Source organism: Diceros bicornis, chromosome 12 (genome assembly GCF_020826845.1).
Source record: "Diceros bicornis minor isolate mBicDic1 chromosome 12, mDicBic1.mat.cur, whole genome shotgun sequence".
Classification (NCBI taxonomy): Eukaryota; Metazoa; Chordata; class Mammalia; order Perissodactyla; family Rhinocerotidae; genus Diceros; species Diceros bicornis.
Genome location: NC_080751.1, coordinates 18,493,195 through 18,510,378, shown reverse-complemented (window position 1 = coordinate 18,510,378; position 17,184 = coordinate 18,493,195). Strand labels below are relative to the sequence as shown.

The 17,184-nt window shown below is 49.0% G+C and overlaps 1 long non-coding RNA gene across 3 annotated transcripts in view; it reads right to left on the bottom strand.

Annotated features, from left to right (window-relative positions):
* LOC131411875 (uncharacterized) overlaps positions 1-17,184 on the bottom strand; it is a 129,651-nt gene that overhangs the window by 28,384 nt on the left and 84,083 nt on the right. For 2 of the 3 annotated variants that reach the window (XR_009221659.1, XR_009221657.1), the window contains exons 3-5: positions 11,367-11,510; positions 9,106-9,139; positions 8,182-8,427 (exon numbers count right to left, since the gene is read on the bottom strand). This is a non-coding gene — a long non-coding RNA (uncharacterized LOC131411875). Of the gene's footprint in view, positions 1-1,536; positions 1,768-5,017; positions 5,432-8,181; positions 8,428-9,105; positions 9,140-11,366; positions 11,511-17,184 lie in introns of all 3 variants that reach the window. The other variant, XR_009221658.1, reaches the window with a different exon arrangement.

Here is a 17,184-nt window from a genome sequence, read left to right as displayed (position 1 = left end):
TTTATTTAATTGCAATTTTATATTATTTAATTTTTAAATAATAGCTCATTTTAACCACTGTCTCACAAATTCCTGAAAATTTAGCAACTGGCTCTTAGCAGCTGATATGATCTGAGCACACCCAGATCTGACTGTCTCCCCCCAGCTCTCCCTTGAATGGGGCCCTCAAAAAGCTCTCCAAACTTGATGGCCCCTTCCAATGTACACTTTTCAGGTCTTATAAGCAAAACTGAACTCATTTTCTTGCTCTCAAACCTGTTCCTCTCCAGGACTGCCATCTTGGTGAAGGTCTTCACCATCCAGTCAGGAACCCCAGCCCGAAACCACAGGGTCACCATCCCACAACCCTCACACCTCCTCTGGCACCAGGTCACTGCCATCTGAACCCCTCTCAAGTCTGCCCCTGCTCTGGTTTCCTGGCCTGCTCCGGATCACACCTCCATCACCTTCTCCCCGGGGGCCCCTGGGGCTTGGCACTGCCTGTTCCTGTCCACCATCCTCATGGCATCAAAAGCACTCATTATGTCCTGCCCTGTTCTGTACTGGGCAAAATCAGGATTCCCAGATCCCAATAGTCATTGTCCCTTGTCCCATTTCTCCAGATCCATCCATATCCTGCACACTCAACCTCTGCTCCCACTGCAGAACTACCTGCAGTTTCCTTAACACATCCCACTCTCCCAAACCTCCATGCTTGCACATGCCTTTCCCTGTCCCTGGAATGCCCTTCTCCATTCAAATTCCTGCTTCACAAATTCTTAGTCATACTTTTGCATTCACCTCAAATATTATCTCCCTAGTGAGCAACCCCCACTCCAAGCAGAATTCATTCATTTGTTCATTCATGCATTCCTTCATTACAATATTTATTTAGTGCTAACTATATGCCAGATTCTTTGCTAGGTGCTGGGGATGCAGAAATGAGCCAGGCTCTCAGAAAGTTCTCACTCTAATAGCAGAAACAGAACTAGGGCAATCAGCCCGCTGGCAGAGGAAGCGCTGCAGAGTCTGCTGGGGAAGAGCAGAAGAGGGACACTCTTACTAAGGCTCCCGGAGATTATAGCCCTTGATCTGAGCTTTGATGGAAGGATAGGAGTTAGCCAGCTGAGGAATGGGGGAGAGTGCTCCAGGAAGAGGGAGGCAGGTGCAAAAGCCCTGAGGCATGAGAACGCAGGGTGTGTTGGGAGCTACATGTCACTCAGTTTGTCTAGCCCTCAAAGTCAAGAGAAGCCAATAGAGGAAGGCAAGACCAGATCCAGAGGGGTTTTATTTGGCACATGAAGAAAACTTGATAAATGGTGATGCTGATAGTGGTGAAGGCAATGGGGAGCAACGGATGTCTTCTTGGTCCAGAATTACAGGCCTTTCAGAAAGATCAATTTGAGAAATATAATGGAGGGATATAGGGGGAGAATCAAGATGCTGGGTTAAGTGATGGAATCGGTAGGGCAGTTAAGAAATGCTGAAGGCCACATTCAGCGGCAGTGCTGAGGAGGGGAGCAGACAGGTTGGGAAGAAGTGTAGAATTGGTAATACCTGGTGATCACATGGAAGGGAGGACTGAGGGGTTGCCCGGTGTGTGGCCAGGGTGACTTGGAGGATGGTGGTGGCACTCTCTGGAGTGGAGACTCCAGAAACGCGGCTTTGTGGGGTGACTATGAATTCATCTTGGGACAGGCTCGGTTTGAGGCACACATGGTACAGCCAAGTGGAAAAGTCCCCTCACCAGTTGGATATTGGCATCTGGACTTCAGGAAACAATCCTCACTGAAAGATGGAATTCGGGCGTAAAGATACACGCACCCATGTTCACTGCAGCATTATTCACAATAGCCAAGACTTGGAAGCAACCTAAGTGCCCATCAAGGGACGAAGGGATAAAGAAGATGTGGTATATATACACAATGGAATACTACTCAGCCATAAGAAACGATGAAATCCAGCCATTTGTGACAACACAGATGGACACTGAGGGTATTATGCTACGTGAAATAAGTCAGAGGGAGAAAGTCAAATACCATATGATCTCACTCATAAGTAGAAGACAAAAACAACAATAAACACACACATAGAGACAGATTGGATTGGTGGTTACCAGAGGAGAAGGGGGAGGGAGGAGGGTGAAAGTGATGATTAGGCACATGTGTGTGGTGATGGACTGTAATTAGTCTTTGGGTGGTGAACATGATATAATCTATGCAGAAATAGAAGTATAATGATGTACACCTGAAATTTATACAACGTTATAAACCAATGTTACAGTGATTAAAAAAAACAGATAGTATGTAAAAAAAAAAAAAAAAAGAAAGATGGAATTTGGGAGTTGTCAGCAAGTCAGTATTTAGGAATCAGTCTCCCCTATGGAAGGAGGGAGTTGACTAAGAGGAGAAAAGGTTCCCACACAAGCCCTGCGGACACCAGCATTTAAGGGGCCGGTGTGGATGAGGAGACTGAGAAGCAGTGAAAGAGGAAGGCGGGAGAGCAGAATGGGGTCCCAAAAGACAAGGGAGGAAAACGGTTCAGGGAGGAGAGCGTACTTAGCACAGGTCAAGTGTGGCAAAGATTGAGAAGTACCCCAGGATTTTAGCAACTTGGGGTTCACTGGTGGCCCTGGCGACACTGGGTGAAGGAAGAGTGGCTGGCAAGGAGAGGTGCAGGGCAGCGAAGGGAAGGAGAAAGCTGGGAAAATGGGATGATGATGCTACCAGGGGTGTGGGTCCTGAGAGAGAGAACAAGGGAGTGGATCCCCAGCCCAGCTGGAAGGATTAGCCCTAGGGAGGCAGAAGAACCGCCTTTCACAGAGATGTAGAAGGACATAAGGGTGGAACAAAGGCAGGCAAATATGCAGATGACAAGCCAGGAAGGCAGTGTGTCAGTTCCGATTCTCTAGGAAGCACGTGCCAAATGGAGTTAGAAGTGCAAGAGACTAGTGGGGGGTAACGCCTGTGAAAGAGAGGGAGGGGGCAGAGAAGGCCTTCAGGGAACGAGCAGGCATAGTTTGGACAGAAGTGGCCAGGCACTCACACTTCGGCCACACTCACCACCAGCTGCCGCTGGGGGCCATCAGCTGCCTGTGCTTCCCCCGCAACCCCTCAGGTTCCCTCTGGCGGGGAGAAATTAGCAGCACCCGTCCATGACTGCCACAGTGGGTGGCTCCATCAGGTGACCCCTGATTTCTCAGAGAAGTGGAATCTGTGGTTGTTGCCAGAAGTGTGGTGGAGAGGTATGGGGTTGAGGACGGTGGGGAAAGCTTGGAACATTCTAGGGGAGGGAGAGGCAAACGCTGGCTGCTTGAGGTTTGATTGCAGTTGGAGGCCTGGAGTTTGTGGTAGCTCGGATGCCCCCACTGGGGAGATGAGGGCAGTGGGATGGTGATCTGACCCCGAGCTGGGATGATCTAGCCCAGTCAGGGGCAGGGGAAGGACAAAGGAGCGAGGGGGTGGCAGTTTTGGGGAAGGGGGTGTCTCATGTGATGGAAAAGGTCTGGGCCTTCAGCAGGGGGGTGCTGGGGAACTCCATGAGGTTGAGGACAGGGGCAGTGGGAGTTGTGGATGAAAACTCGGGAAGGGAGAAGGCTGGGACCAGAGAGTGGGGATTGTGGAACAGTTTCAGAGGAGGTGGAACGGTTCTGGGTAATAACAATGGTGGGTGGCCGAGGAGGGTATGGACCATGAGGTCAGGCTGTTCCCAGAATATGGGGTCAGGGGCTGATGGCATGTTTACACTCCTGTCACATCCCCTGTCAGCTAGCTGCCCTGCACCCTGTGTCTGACAGCCCCCGGAGCTCCTGTGGATAGGGCTGGTTCTCAGGCACAGAGCAGGCCCTGGTCACATGCTTCACAGCTCCCCACCAATACCCCTCCAGGACAGTTCCAGGCTAAGGCTTGATCTTCAGGCAAGAGCAAGGAGGGCCAACTTCAGCCAGAGGTCACAGAACGCTGAAAAGCCCCAGCCCTTGAAGGGCAGAGCTCCCTCTGAGGCCAGAAAAAGGCTTGAAGGGGAAGTGGAAGAGGGCATTTACTAGAGAACCTGATTGTATCCAGCTGCTCAGGGAAGGCTTTTCAGAGAAGGCCGTGCCTGGACCAAGATTTGAGGAAGGAAAGCGGTGTCCTAGATAAAGTGGGGGATCCTGAGTGGGGCCCACAGAGAGGCCCCACTTGTCCAGCAAACCCAACCTACAAACTCACTTTTCCTTCCTTGTCACACTGCCTTCCTTCGGGTTTTTTGAAGGAGGCTTGTTCCCTTTCACCACGGGGCCTTTGCCCATGCTGTTCCTCTCCTTGGAAAGCTTCCCTGCTTCCTCCCCCAACCTTTACAGAATTGGTTAGTTTGGAAAGCACCCAAAGCAACTTGAGGAAAAGACTGTAGCAGATACCCATGAATTTGCCAAGAGACTTTGCCATCAGCTTCGCTCACTTAGAGGCACAGGCCAAGCCCATGGTTTTCTCCCTGTGGTCCCACATCTTCATTGGTAACATGTGGGCCTTGCGGAGCGATAAAGGGGAAAGGAGTGGAGCGTGGCGGAGACATGAGCCAGAATGCCCCTCACTGTGCAAGGCACAAAGTCAGTGCCCAAAAATTGTCTGCTGAGTGACTGGTCAGATGAACGGAAGAGCCCAGCCAAGGCTGCGTATTTAATGTCCCCCCACCCTTTCCCCATGGTCAATGAATTTGCTTTTGAGTGGGCTGAGCCAGGGTCAATTTCTAGATGGCTGTGGGGCCACAGGCACATGCTGGAGATGGCACACCTCAGGGCACAAGAGGTTATACCTGTCCTTGCTCAAAAGTTACGGGAAGTTGCTAAATGGGCCAAAAGAAGAACCAGCGGGCTTGCCACTCTCTGTTCTCTCCCCTGCCCCCCAGCTGTTGCCCCATAGAGGGTCAAAACAGGAGAGATAAAATCTGTCCGACTCATAGCTCCAAAGAAACAGGAGTTAGAAATGTTACCCAACCGCACCCTGCTCCCCCCAGCCCCCTCTCTGCCCACTGTGTGGCCCCGGCAGGCCCCGACCCCGACCTCTGAGGCCTGTGCCCCTGCCTGCGCCAAGGTCCCTGGGCTTCCGCTTTGAGACTTTATCCTGATCTCTCGTAAGATCCAAATCTGGTTTCATTTCTGGATAGTGGACTCGGTTGTTTTCATCTTCTCTGACAAAAAGTCGGGTGTAAGTCAGGGAAGGGTGGAAACCCATGATCCTGCAACCCTGGCTCTTGCTCGGCCCACTGGCTTCTCAGAGGAGCTGTGGCGGCAGTTCTCCTCACAAGTCAGGCCAAGCCCCGCAGCACCTTGCTCCCTCCAATGTGATCTTGGTGAGGCAGCAGTGTGGAGGGGCAGCCTTCACCCCTACTCCAGCCCCAGGATGCCCCAAACCAGCCAGGAGTCAACTCCAGAGCCCTTGAGGTGGAGTGGGAGCCCTCAGGCAGACCGTGGTACCTGGAGAAGACAGGAGAGAATATAACCAAGACATGTCCTTGGATATAAAACACATCCTTCCTGGAACCTAACACAGGGCCTTTGCCCAGAGGTGATTTTTAGATCATTATTTGTTGAATGTTCTCCAGAATAATTTGAGCGAATGAATGAATGACACCGATACCGAGTCAAGAGTCTTCAAAACCTGTACACTCCTGGTTAAGAAAGACCTTTACCAGCCTCTTTCCTTTCACCAAGAGCCCCCACTGCACCTCCTCAGTGGACAACCATGGCAGACCCTCTTCTCCCTCCAGGTTCAGAGCATCCCAGTCAGTAAGATGGCACAATGTCTCCCTTCCACACGGGCACCAGTTACCTTTTCACCATGCTTCATTCCCACTCTCCTCTGTCTCTGTCATTGTGCCTGTGCAAAGCACACACAGAGAGCCCCAACCCAGATCAACCTATGTGAAATTGTCTGAGAACAGAAAGTGCTAGAATATCCCCCACAAAACACACAAATACACCGAAGAAGCACAAACTGGGCAAATATGTACGAATTCAATTTCACCAAATCATTTTTTTTTTTAATTACGGGATTTCCCAGTGTCTCAAAAGAAAATTACAACCCCCAGACAAGCATATATAAGTAAACAACATAAGACTGGCCGCAAGCCCACTGCGGGCGGGAAACCACCACCCAGGGGAACTCTGCTCCCTCTGAGAGTTCTGTCATTATTTCAGAGGTGTCACTCCTGCTCCTCCAAGCATACTGTAAGTTGTGTAAGACGCTGTCGAAAGAGCACAGGGCTGAAAGACAGGAACTTCACATCCCAAACCCACAAGTGCCCCCAAGTAGCTGTGTGACCTTGGCCGAGCTCCTTAGCCTCTCTGGGCTGTCTGGTTTCCATCTGTAAAATGAAGGATGGCCTTTAGAACGTCTGCCCTGGATTTCTATGATACTCACAGTGCCTGGCCCGGTACCGCCCAGAAAGGGCTTAATACGTACAAACGGAGAGAAATGGCCCAATGTGATTTTTGAGTCAATATAACCCTAAACTTGGTTTAAGTTAAGATTTGGATAAATAAGGTCCCATTTCCCAACAAGTTCATCAGGAATGTTGGATAGAATGCATCTTTGGAGGGTTGCAAGGTCTTGGGATTTTCTCTTTTTCCAATTTTTAGCCCATGGGGTGAAGGGAGAGATGTGGAAATTGGAAGTAGGAGTAACTCTGTGGGTGCAGTGGAGGGACCGATGTGACAGAACCACTGAGGGCGACGCTTGTTGACGTCACTCTGAGCAGCACCATTCCAGGCTGTCTTGGACCTGTGTTGAGGTGGTGAGCCCCAGATGTGGGTCCCTGCCCTTGAGTGGTGCATGATGACAGTGGCGTGTGTCTGCCCTGAAACCAGATGCAAACCCAGACATCATCCCCACCCCAGTCTAAGGAGGAAGCAGGCTGAGGTACTCCCGACCGCCTTCGCATGAACGCAACTGGCCACATGCCTGTCCCCGGCCACTGGAGAAAGGAGGACGGCCCTCTGCAGGGCAGTGTGCAGGCAGCGTCCAGAGCTTTGTGTCCAGGCAGTGACCCCAGCATTTTGAGAAATGCTTGCTCTCACCCCCAGTGAACCCTCGTCCCCAGGGAGTTCGTATGCTCCTCCCACCACTCTCTCCCCACCTCTTCAGGACGCAGGGGGACAGGAGAACCTGGGAGTCTCTTCAGGGAGGGTTTTCCCAGACTGGTTCTGAGGACAGTCACGTACTCTGTCCCAGGACATTTGCCTTTGGTTCCCTTTGCCCCCTGAGGGGACACACCCCAGTGGGCTGGAAGCTCAGCTTCAGAGTCAGGCCAGCTCCACCCCTCACCCCCAGCGTAGCTGTGGGAAAGCTACCTGGCCTCTGTTTCCTCTTTCAGAAAATGAAAACAGTAGGACCAACCCAACAAGCAGTTACGAGGATTAAATGAGATAACGCACAGAGAACACCTAGGCCAAACCCAGAGCAAGCTCATACTGACCGTGAGGATTACACAGAGCTACAGAAAACCCTTACAGATTAGACCAAAAACAGCCTCAGTAAAAATCTGTTGGTGATGCCGCTCAAGGGGTCCTGGTCCAGTCAAAATAAAAGAAAACCTCGCCCCTCCCAGGAAGTGGCAGACTCTTTAGAGGCTATAGAAACTTCCCGCCCCCCCATTGCACAGCTGAGGAAACAGGCTCAGAGACAACGGGTGGCATGCCTGAGCCCACACGGCAGGCTTGTGACAGTATTTGGACAAGGGGACACAGTTTCCAACTTCTGCTTGGCATGGCCAGGTTATTTTCTCAGATATTAATTTCTGTTTAGATGGTTGCGTTTTTCCTTTCCCCTCCCATTCCAAAAAGTTCTTGGATGGATCCTCTTTGAGTTTCAGGACCAGACATAAGCAGCCCCAGGCCCTTCTCTCCTTTCTGTTTTCGTGAGCCTGGGCTCCTCATGGACTCTGAGGAGAGTGTCTTGAAGGCTTCCCCGAGAGGGAGGAAATGAGAGGGGAGAGGGAAGGAGAAACCGGGGAGTGGAAAGAGGAGCAAGAACGTGTTCTGCACCCCAAGGGAGGGGTGGCCTCAGAGGTGGGAAGCGAGGGCCCTGGGCACAAAAGCCTCAAGTATGGCCTGGAGACAGAATCTGAGCCTCACAGGGCACCGGGCCCATCAGAGTGGACGGCCCATGCAAGTGCCCCTTTTCTGGGCAGTTCTGTGAGCCCCCTGGATTCTGGGGTGACGCTTACCAGAAGGGGGCCCATAATGACCATGATGGAATTTCCTCCTAGTCAGGCAGATGCGAGCTCAGGGTTGGAACTGAGTTGATCTCAGGAGCATTTGTGGCCCTCCTGGGATGGCAGATTAAGATTCATACTGTCCACCTAAGGCACTGCTCAGTCCCCTTCATGACATCATCCCCATGACAATATCACCCATTTGTACAGTGCTTTACAAAGTCTTCACAATCGTCCGTTGGGTCCCTGAGATTCCGCCTGTTAACCAGATGAAAAAACCAGAGCTCAGAAAATGGACCGGAGTTGCTCAAGTTCACATTGGTAGTAAGAGAACTAGGACGAAACCCCAATTCTGCTGACTCCTAGACAGTGCTCTTCACAACATGTCACTGCCCACCCTGCACTGCTCTTCGTACACAGCTGGCCTCTGGGCCACCAGCTGAGCCTGCTCTCTAGGAGAGCACATCTCGCTCCACAGGTTCCACAGCTGGCCTGGGACAGGCCTCTGTGGGAGAAACAAGGCCTGCAGGGAGTATGTGGGCAAGCCTACCCTTCCCAGGTGGCCCCTGCCTGGGTGACTTTGCAGGATGCCATGACAACTTTCCAGATGCTCACCTGACACTGGTTGTACATCAGCTTGAATGGAAGCTAAAAGCCTAATCATCAACAAAAACCCCTATAGATGATGGGGAAATCAAAACCAAAAAGTACAACTGGCTACCAAACAGATGGACAAATCTGTAAACCTGCCCGCAGTTAAGAAATGCCCACTAAATTCACGCTGTTATTGTTGCTGTTATGCCTGTTGGGTTGGTAGAGTCTTTTTTCCCCCTATATTGGTGGGAATATAAATTCATACAGCTTTTTTACACACACACACACACACACACACACACACACACACACACAGACATCAAAAACCTTAAAAGTACTCACATCCTAAATACAACATGGTATCTTGGACTGGATCCTAGAATAGAAAAAAGACATCAGTTAAGAAAACTGGTGAAAACCAAATAAAATCCGGTGGTTAGTTAACAGCAGTATATCAATGCTAATTTATTAGTTTTGACAAATCTACTCTAGTAGGTAAGACATGCACATTAGAGGAAGCTGAGTAAAGGGTATATGGGAACTCTCTGTACTGTCTTTGCAACCTTTCTGTAAATCTAAAATTATTTCAAAATGAAACGTTTATTTTTAAAAATGCTCACATTCTTTTACCCAGAATTTCACTTCTAAGATTTTATCTCAAAACTTATCAGAGATGTAGAGGGACATTTACATACAAGGATATTGTACCACTTCCGATAATCACAAAAATGTGAAATCATCTACATGTCCAAGAAGAGCACGTTGATTACATAAGTTATGATGCACCCAATGATGATAGAATGTGGTCAGAAAGAACCACATTATAATAATATTTATTGACATGGAAAATGCTAACAACTGAAGATAAAGTGAAAGAATTAAGACACAAAACTATATATATTTTAAGCTCAATACAATACTTAAAATGATGTACATAAGCAAGACAAGAAGTAAAGACATCAATATATTAAAGGTAGTTATTAATGGGTTATATAATTAGAGTGAATCTTATTTTCTTCTGAATACATTCATATATATTATAAATTTTCTACAATGAATATATGTTATATTTATTATCAGGAAAAAAGGCATCAAAAATCCCCAACCCATGGCAGTTCCTCAAAAATGTATACACAGAATTACCATGTGACCCAGCATTTCTACTACTAAGTATACACTCAAGAGAATTGAAAATATATGTCCACAAGAAAACTTGTACATGAATGTTCAGAGCAATATTATTTATAAGAGCCAAAAAGTGGAAACAATCCACATGGCCATCAGGATAAACAAAATATGGTACATCCATACCATGGAATATTATTCAGCAATAAACAGGAATGAAGTACTGATACATGCTACAACATGGATGAGCCTTGAAAACATTAAGTGAAAGATGCTAGATACAAAAGGCCATTTATTGTACAATTCTATTCATTTGAAATGTCCAGAATAAGCAAATCCATAGAGAAAGTAGATTAGTGGTTGCCAGGGGCTGGGGGGTAGGGAGCGACTACTAATGGGTCTGGGGTTTCTTTATGGGATAAGGAAAATGTTCTGGGATTAGATAGTGATGATGGTTGCAAAACCTTCTGAATATACTAAAAACCACTGAATCGTACACTTTAAAGTGTGAATTTTGTGCTTTGTGGATTATTATAGCTCAAAACAAGAAATGAAAGAGAAAGAAAATAAATTCTCCTACTCCAATGGCATATTTCACTGCTTCTCATCATTTTCTTTAAAAATATTGTTTTCCTGAGCCAGCCCTGATGGCCTAGTGGTTCAAGTTTGGCGCTCTGCTTCGGAGGCCCAGGTTCACTTCCTGGTCAGAAAACCACACCACCCGTCTGTCAGCTGCCATGCTGTGGCAGTAGCTCACATAGAAGAACTAAAATGACTTACAATTAGGATACATATACAACCATGTACTGGGGTTTCAGGGAGGAAAAAGAAAGAGGAAGATTGGCAACAGATGCTAGCTCAGGACAAATCTTTCCCCACCAAAAAAAAAAAAAATTGTTTCCTTTACTTTTAAACAATGCTCAGGCTGGTAACCGAGTCCAGCTGCCCTCCCCACAGCCAGAACTGCGTATAGGCAAAGCAGACGGCCATGTGTTTATGTGGTAGATGACTAGAAATCTCTCCCCATCAGTTCCCTCCTTCCCCACCAGTTGGTTTGTTCGTTCCTTCCTTCCATCCCTCCCTCTCTCCCTCCACCCATCCATCCCTCTCTCCATCCCTCAGGCACTAGAGCTACACTGCCCAGGGGGCCCCACAATGAGGAGCTAATCCTTAGACTTACCCTGTGAAATTGACACTCTGTCCCATTAAATCTCCCCTATAAAATACAAGTTCTCTTGGATTTTAAATTTTCTGCCTGTGTGGGAATTAACTGATCAGAGCTTTCTAACACACAGCTGGCTGGAAGGGAAGGCGACATACGAGAGATGAGCTTTAACAAGGGTAAAGGGAAGGGGAAGGTTAGCAGCAAGCCACCATTCTTGGAACGGGCGGTCTTGGTGGGGTGTGAGAGCATGGCCCCAGGAATCTTGCAGGAGAGAGGGGAGGACGAGGGCAAAAAGGCAAATATGCTGACTTACCAGTCCTGAGAAGGCAGGCCTGTTTCTCACCCTTATCGGGCCTGAGGCTGCTCACCATGAAATCTTGGGTCTCTGAAGTGTGACCCCCTCGGGCCCAGAGGCCTTTGAGACATCCTGAGTGGATGATACTGCTGCAGTAGAATGCTGGGAGCAAAGAAGAGGAGAGAAGGAGCAGAAAGGGCTGGCAAAGCCAGCAGTTGGGTCCCTCCGCCAAGCCCTTCCCTCCCACAGCCCAGTGGAGGGCTCAGCACTTGAGGATACTCGGCGATCCTCAGTACTGTCTTCACCTTGTCTCAGTTGAGCCTCTTGTTCTACTGGAAACCCAAGGTCTCCTTGGGTTTGTAGCCTTGCTAAGAACATTTTTCCTGCAGGATTGGGCCAAGAGTAAAGTAAAAAGAAGAGTCAGTTTTGAAAAAGTAAAAGTAGGAAGAAGCAAATGAAAATTTAAAAACTGGCCTGAGGTTCTTTTCTGTAGGGTGTACAGAACTTTGTAAAGAGCAGGAGAGTATTTGGGCCTGGGACTCTTCGGGAGGGACGGGGAGGAGGCAGGAGGCCCTGGAGCAAGCCAGCCCTTCGGGTCAAGATGCCACCCTCCTGTTCAGGGCCAGGCTGGGCTGGGCCCGGCAGACAGTGTGTTGAAATTAAAAACTGGTGGAGAAATTCAAAGAATGGGGCAGGGTGCGGGGCAGCAGTAGTTATATAGTTCTGCACATGAGGGCTCACCTGGCCAGCCTAAATGAGCCCCAGGGTGGAGGTGGAGTGGGGAGGATCCTCATGTGTGATGGTCAACAGTTCTGCCTGTCTAGCAAGCTCCACCTCCCTTCTTCTGGATATAGTACTTCACTTTTCTGAGGTACCTCCATCTCCCTCAATTTCCAGTGGGACTGTCAGCACAGAATCCAAATCAGCCAGTGAGACTCTGTCTGGAGATCACCCAAGAAGGCTGGCACTACCTTTGGCCAAAGGTAGCCTTCCTGTTCTTGAAACCCCAGGGCCCAACCCTCCTGCCTTCCTGAGGACTCAGAGTCAACCCTTTCTTCGAGGTTGTGAGCCAGAATTCTTCTAATAAATGACCTTTTTTTGGCTTATGTTAGCTGGACCCACACTGATACGGCATGCAAAACACAACGCCACGGTACTGACAATTCCCATTATTTACTGAGTGTCTACAACGTGCCAAGAACAGCGTGGGGCCCATCATGTATATTAATCTCTCATTCCACAAATGCAGAAATTAGGACTTGGAGAGATTAATACCATGTCTAGAGGTCCATAATTAAAGGAGATGGAAAGGGGATTTAAGTCCAGTTTGATCTAGCTTCCAAGCCTAGCTCTCCTTCCTTCTTTCCTTCCTTTCTTCCTCCCTCCCTCTCTCCCTCCCTCCCCTCTTCCCTCCTTCCCCCTTTTCCTCCCTTCCCTCCCTCCTTCCCTCTTTCTCTTTATTTTTTTTCCCCCCAAAGCCCCAGTAGATAGTTGTATGTCATAGTTGCACATCCTTCTAGTTGCTGTATGTGGGACGCGGCCTCAGCATGGCTGGAGAAGCGGTGCGTGGGTGTGCGCCCGGGATCCGAACCCGGGCCGCCAGTAGCGGAGCGCGCGCACTTAACTGCTAAGCCACAGGGCCGGCCCCCTCTTTTTCTTTCTTTTAGATTTGGACCTTGGGGGCAGAGAGCTGAGTTAACCAAACTCCTCAGTTCCTGGCACTTGATCACCATTGGTCCATGTAAAACCCCTCTCTTGTTTTATTACTCAAGTTCTTCCCACCTCACTGCACCACCTTCCTATTGCCCAGGATCACCGCTCACATGTGATAGAGTCTGGCCCTCACTCTCAGCACTCCAGATATTTGGGAGAGTCTAGCCTGTGGGTTTCTTTGTTTCCTTGAGGATCAAAATCCAGTTTGACCTGAGAAATTTTTCCAGATGCCTCTCCAGCACCCCTATCAATTGGCCAACCTATCAGCCTTATTATGCGCTCAGCTCTGGGGTGGGCTGAGATGTGGAGTTGATCAGAAAGGAAAAGACTTAGTCTCCACCCTCAAGAAGTTTAAAATTCACACATCCATCCACTCAACAAATACATATCAAGCACTGACTTCATGCGCCAGGTCCAAGGATAGAAAGATGAATGCAACAGTTGCTGCCCTCTGAGAGCTAAGAGCCTAGTGGGGGAGAAGACAATTAAGCAATTAGACCTGTGTCACAAAGCTGTGGTAGGGGAGATGCAGGAAAGCCTGGCATGGGTGTGGCTCAGATAGTAACATTAACCCCAGAAGTCATGAAGAAATATAAATCTATCAGTATATTTGTTTCTGTTAATCTGCCTCAGCATCGTACAATAATGGTGGATGGAATTTTCATCGGATTTGGAGGAGAAGTTTGGGATGGCCAGACTTAAAATGCAGACTATGTGGCATGCAGTCAATTAAATGTGGGGAACTCTTCTTCCTCAGAGAAGGAAGAAGTCATCCTAGACTAGACCTAGGGGGACTGGAGCCAAGGGAGGCCTGACTATTGAATTGGACACAGATGTCCCCATACACAGCTGCCTTCACGGAGAAAAGAAACAGGGTGTCTAATACAAATCCCAATCAAAAGACATAGTGCGGAATGTCCTGCCCTGCAGGCCGCAGCCAGCTTCCCATACGGGGAACTCTCCCTGTGCCTGGGCTAGGTGGCAGGGGGCAGGTTAGCTAACAGTGTTGATGGCCCTCCCAAGCAGCCCAGCTCCCAGCAGGTAAGAAGGCAGCAGCAAGCACTCCCCCAACCCCAGGCAGACACAAGTGTGCCCAGGACAGAATATGCTCACCAAGGGCTGCCCTCTGGGGTAGGTCAAGGCCTCCCTGATCAGCAAGTCCATGTGGGGACACCTAAAAGGTTCTTTAACTCAGGTTTTTATGTCCCCAGCCCAGCTGTGTTGAGCAGGAAGAAGCCCGCACTTGGAAGTGGGATGAGAGTTTCCCAGACCTCATCTGTGCAGCAGACCCCTGGAGGTGCTGGGGGTTCTGACATCAGTCCCCAGCCCCTTCTCACTCAGGGAATGGGACCATTTGACTAAATAGCGAGAGACATGAGGGCCATCAGAACCCCCTTCTGGGGGCCTCGCTGCTGATCTCACGCTGACTGGCACACAGACTTTGGGGCCCCAACTATGTGTGCCCCTCACTAGGAGCCAGGAGAATGGGAAGGGATTGTGAGGTCACTCAGTGGGGAAGACACTTGTCCTGGCCCAAGCTGGAGCTGAAGAGGGGTCCCCACTGGTGCAGTGCCACAACAGTGCTGTGTAACACAATTCTTCCCACCTCTGCCAGCCATATAAAGTGCAGGGCTGGGGCTAGGCAGGGAGGGGGAGTTAGAATGGTGGGAAAGCCCTGCAGAGGACGTGGGCCTTCCTTTGTGCCTTGAAGGTTGAGCCACCTTGGGTTAAGAAGAAAGGGAAAGGAACAGTATTGGTGTTCCAGGGAGCAGAAACAGCCTGAACAAAGGTGCAGAGGTGGGAAGAGGGCATTTGGTCAGAAGTCTAGCCTGAGTGAGGAGAAAGCACCAGGAAGAGGAATCCTGGAGAATAAAAGACTCCAGTCCACACCTCCCTCCCCCACCCTCCGGCAGAAGATGCCGTTGTTCCCCCAGGTGTCACGTGTGCTTCTCCTGTCCCCCACCTGCAGGTCCAAACAGCCAAGCTCCAGGATCCACAGAAAACAAAGGTGGGCTTTTCACAGCTTCTCACAGCTTCCCTTCCTTCCTGTTCCTCTGGGCCTCCTGACTCTTATCTTTGCCCTGGATGTACTTTTCCTGTCATGTAAAAATAAATAATCATACTCACACACCCACACCCACACACACCCCTACATTTGCTTAAAACTCTCCAATGGCTCCTCACTGCCCATGGGATACAATCCCAATCTTTACTCTAGGCCTGCCCCCACCTGGTCCCTGGCCCTCCTCAGGCTGGCTCAGCCACTCCCCACTCCCTCTCTCAGCTGCCACTTGCTCAGGGTCTTCTGCACCTCCCTCGTGGCCTTTGCCCGTGCTACCACCTCCTCTGCCGAGAAGGCTCTTCACCTGCAGGCTGCAACTTAAGCATCACTTCCTCACAGAAGCCTTCCATCCTAGTCTAAACCAGGTACCCCTTCACCTGCTCTCATGGGACTCTGTTATTTCCTGTCACACCGTTCATCCCACTTTCTATAACCATATGGCTCTTATGCGATCCCTTATTTCATGCCTGCTCCCCATGCTGGAGTGCCGGCTTCTCAGGAGAGGTCTTTGTTTCATTCACCCTAATTCCCCAGAGCCCAGTACACATCCTGACATGTGTTTCCTAAATATTCAAATGACAGCCCTCTGGCTGTAGGGTGAAAACCTAAGCTCTTGGCACAAAGACCTTTCACAATCTGACCTTTGCCTGCTCTCCCGTCTCATGTCCCCCAAGTTGGCCATCCTCACCCCTGACCTCCTTAGGGATCCTGGACTCCAGCCAGACCAGGCTACTTGCTATTCTTTGAACATAATCTGCTCTTTCTCATCTCCATACTTTCCTATAAGCTCTTCTCTTGGTAGAGAATAGAAAACTCCTCTTCATCATTCAAGACCCACTCCGGCATCCTTCCTTGACTCCCCCAGGCAGCATTCACTCTCTCTCCTCTCCCGTCCCTCCCCAGAGCAGGCTGTCCCCTTTCTTGTTCTCCAGTCTCTCTTCTCCATTAAACTCCTAGAGACACCCTCTATTTCTCTTCATCTCAAGTGCCTATTACAGGTCCTAGCACACAGTAGGGCCTCAAAGCAAAGATCTTACAAGGTGAATGGTTTCTGCTCAAAAAGAGAGGAACATTCCAATGTTACAGTGGACCCCCAAGCAGCGTGGGCTTCCTTGTAATGTAGTAGGCTCCCTGCCATGGGGAATTCTTTAAGCAGAGGCTGCAGACCCTATACAATGGTGTTTTTTAAACTCTTTGTGATCCATTACACACCTACATAAATATCACACTAAAAACAAAAGTTTCACAAAATGATACTTACTCTTTCTTCCATGTGGTATACCCTGTTATTTTTATTCTATCTCATTTTTCATAAATGCTGGTTTTAACCACTAACAATTGGTTTCACAAGCCACAAATGGGTCGAGACCCACAGTTTTTAAAACACTCCCACACTATCCAGCATGTTAGATTCCCTGACCTCCACAGTGCCACCATTTCCTCTTTAATGCAGCTCTGGACACCAGTGGGCACCTCGAGGTAACTTACCCCATCAAAAGGGTGATTGTCTTAGAGCTGAGCAGGGACTAGAAGGGGAAGTTTCTCTTGACTGGATGACGGGTATAGCTGCCCAGAGACCAAGGCCTCCCATTCATTCAACCCAACAAACATTTATTGAGCACCTACTATGTGCTGGGCACTGTCCTAGTCTCTCGGGATACAGCCATGAACAAGAGATTAAAAACCCCTGCCACGATGGCAAAGAGGTGGAGAAATTGGAACCCTTGTGAATTGCTGGTGGGAATGTAAAATGGTGCATCCTTTGCGGGAAATGGTATGATGGTTCCTCAAAAAGTTAAACATAGAATTATCATATGATCCAGCAATTCCACTTCTGGGCATATACCCAAAAGAAATGAAAGCAGAGACTCAAACAGATATTTGTACATCAATGTTCATAGCAGCATTGTTCACAATAGCCAAAAGGTGGAAGCAACCCAAATGTCCATCAACAGATAAATGGATAAACAAATGTAGCGTATATATAAGGGAATATTATTCAGCCTTAGAAACGAAGGAAATTCTAACACATGCTACAACATGGATGAACCTTGAAGACAT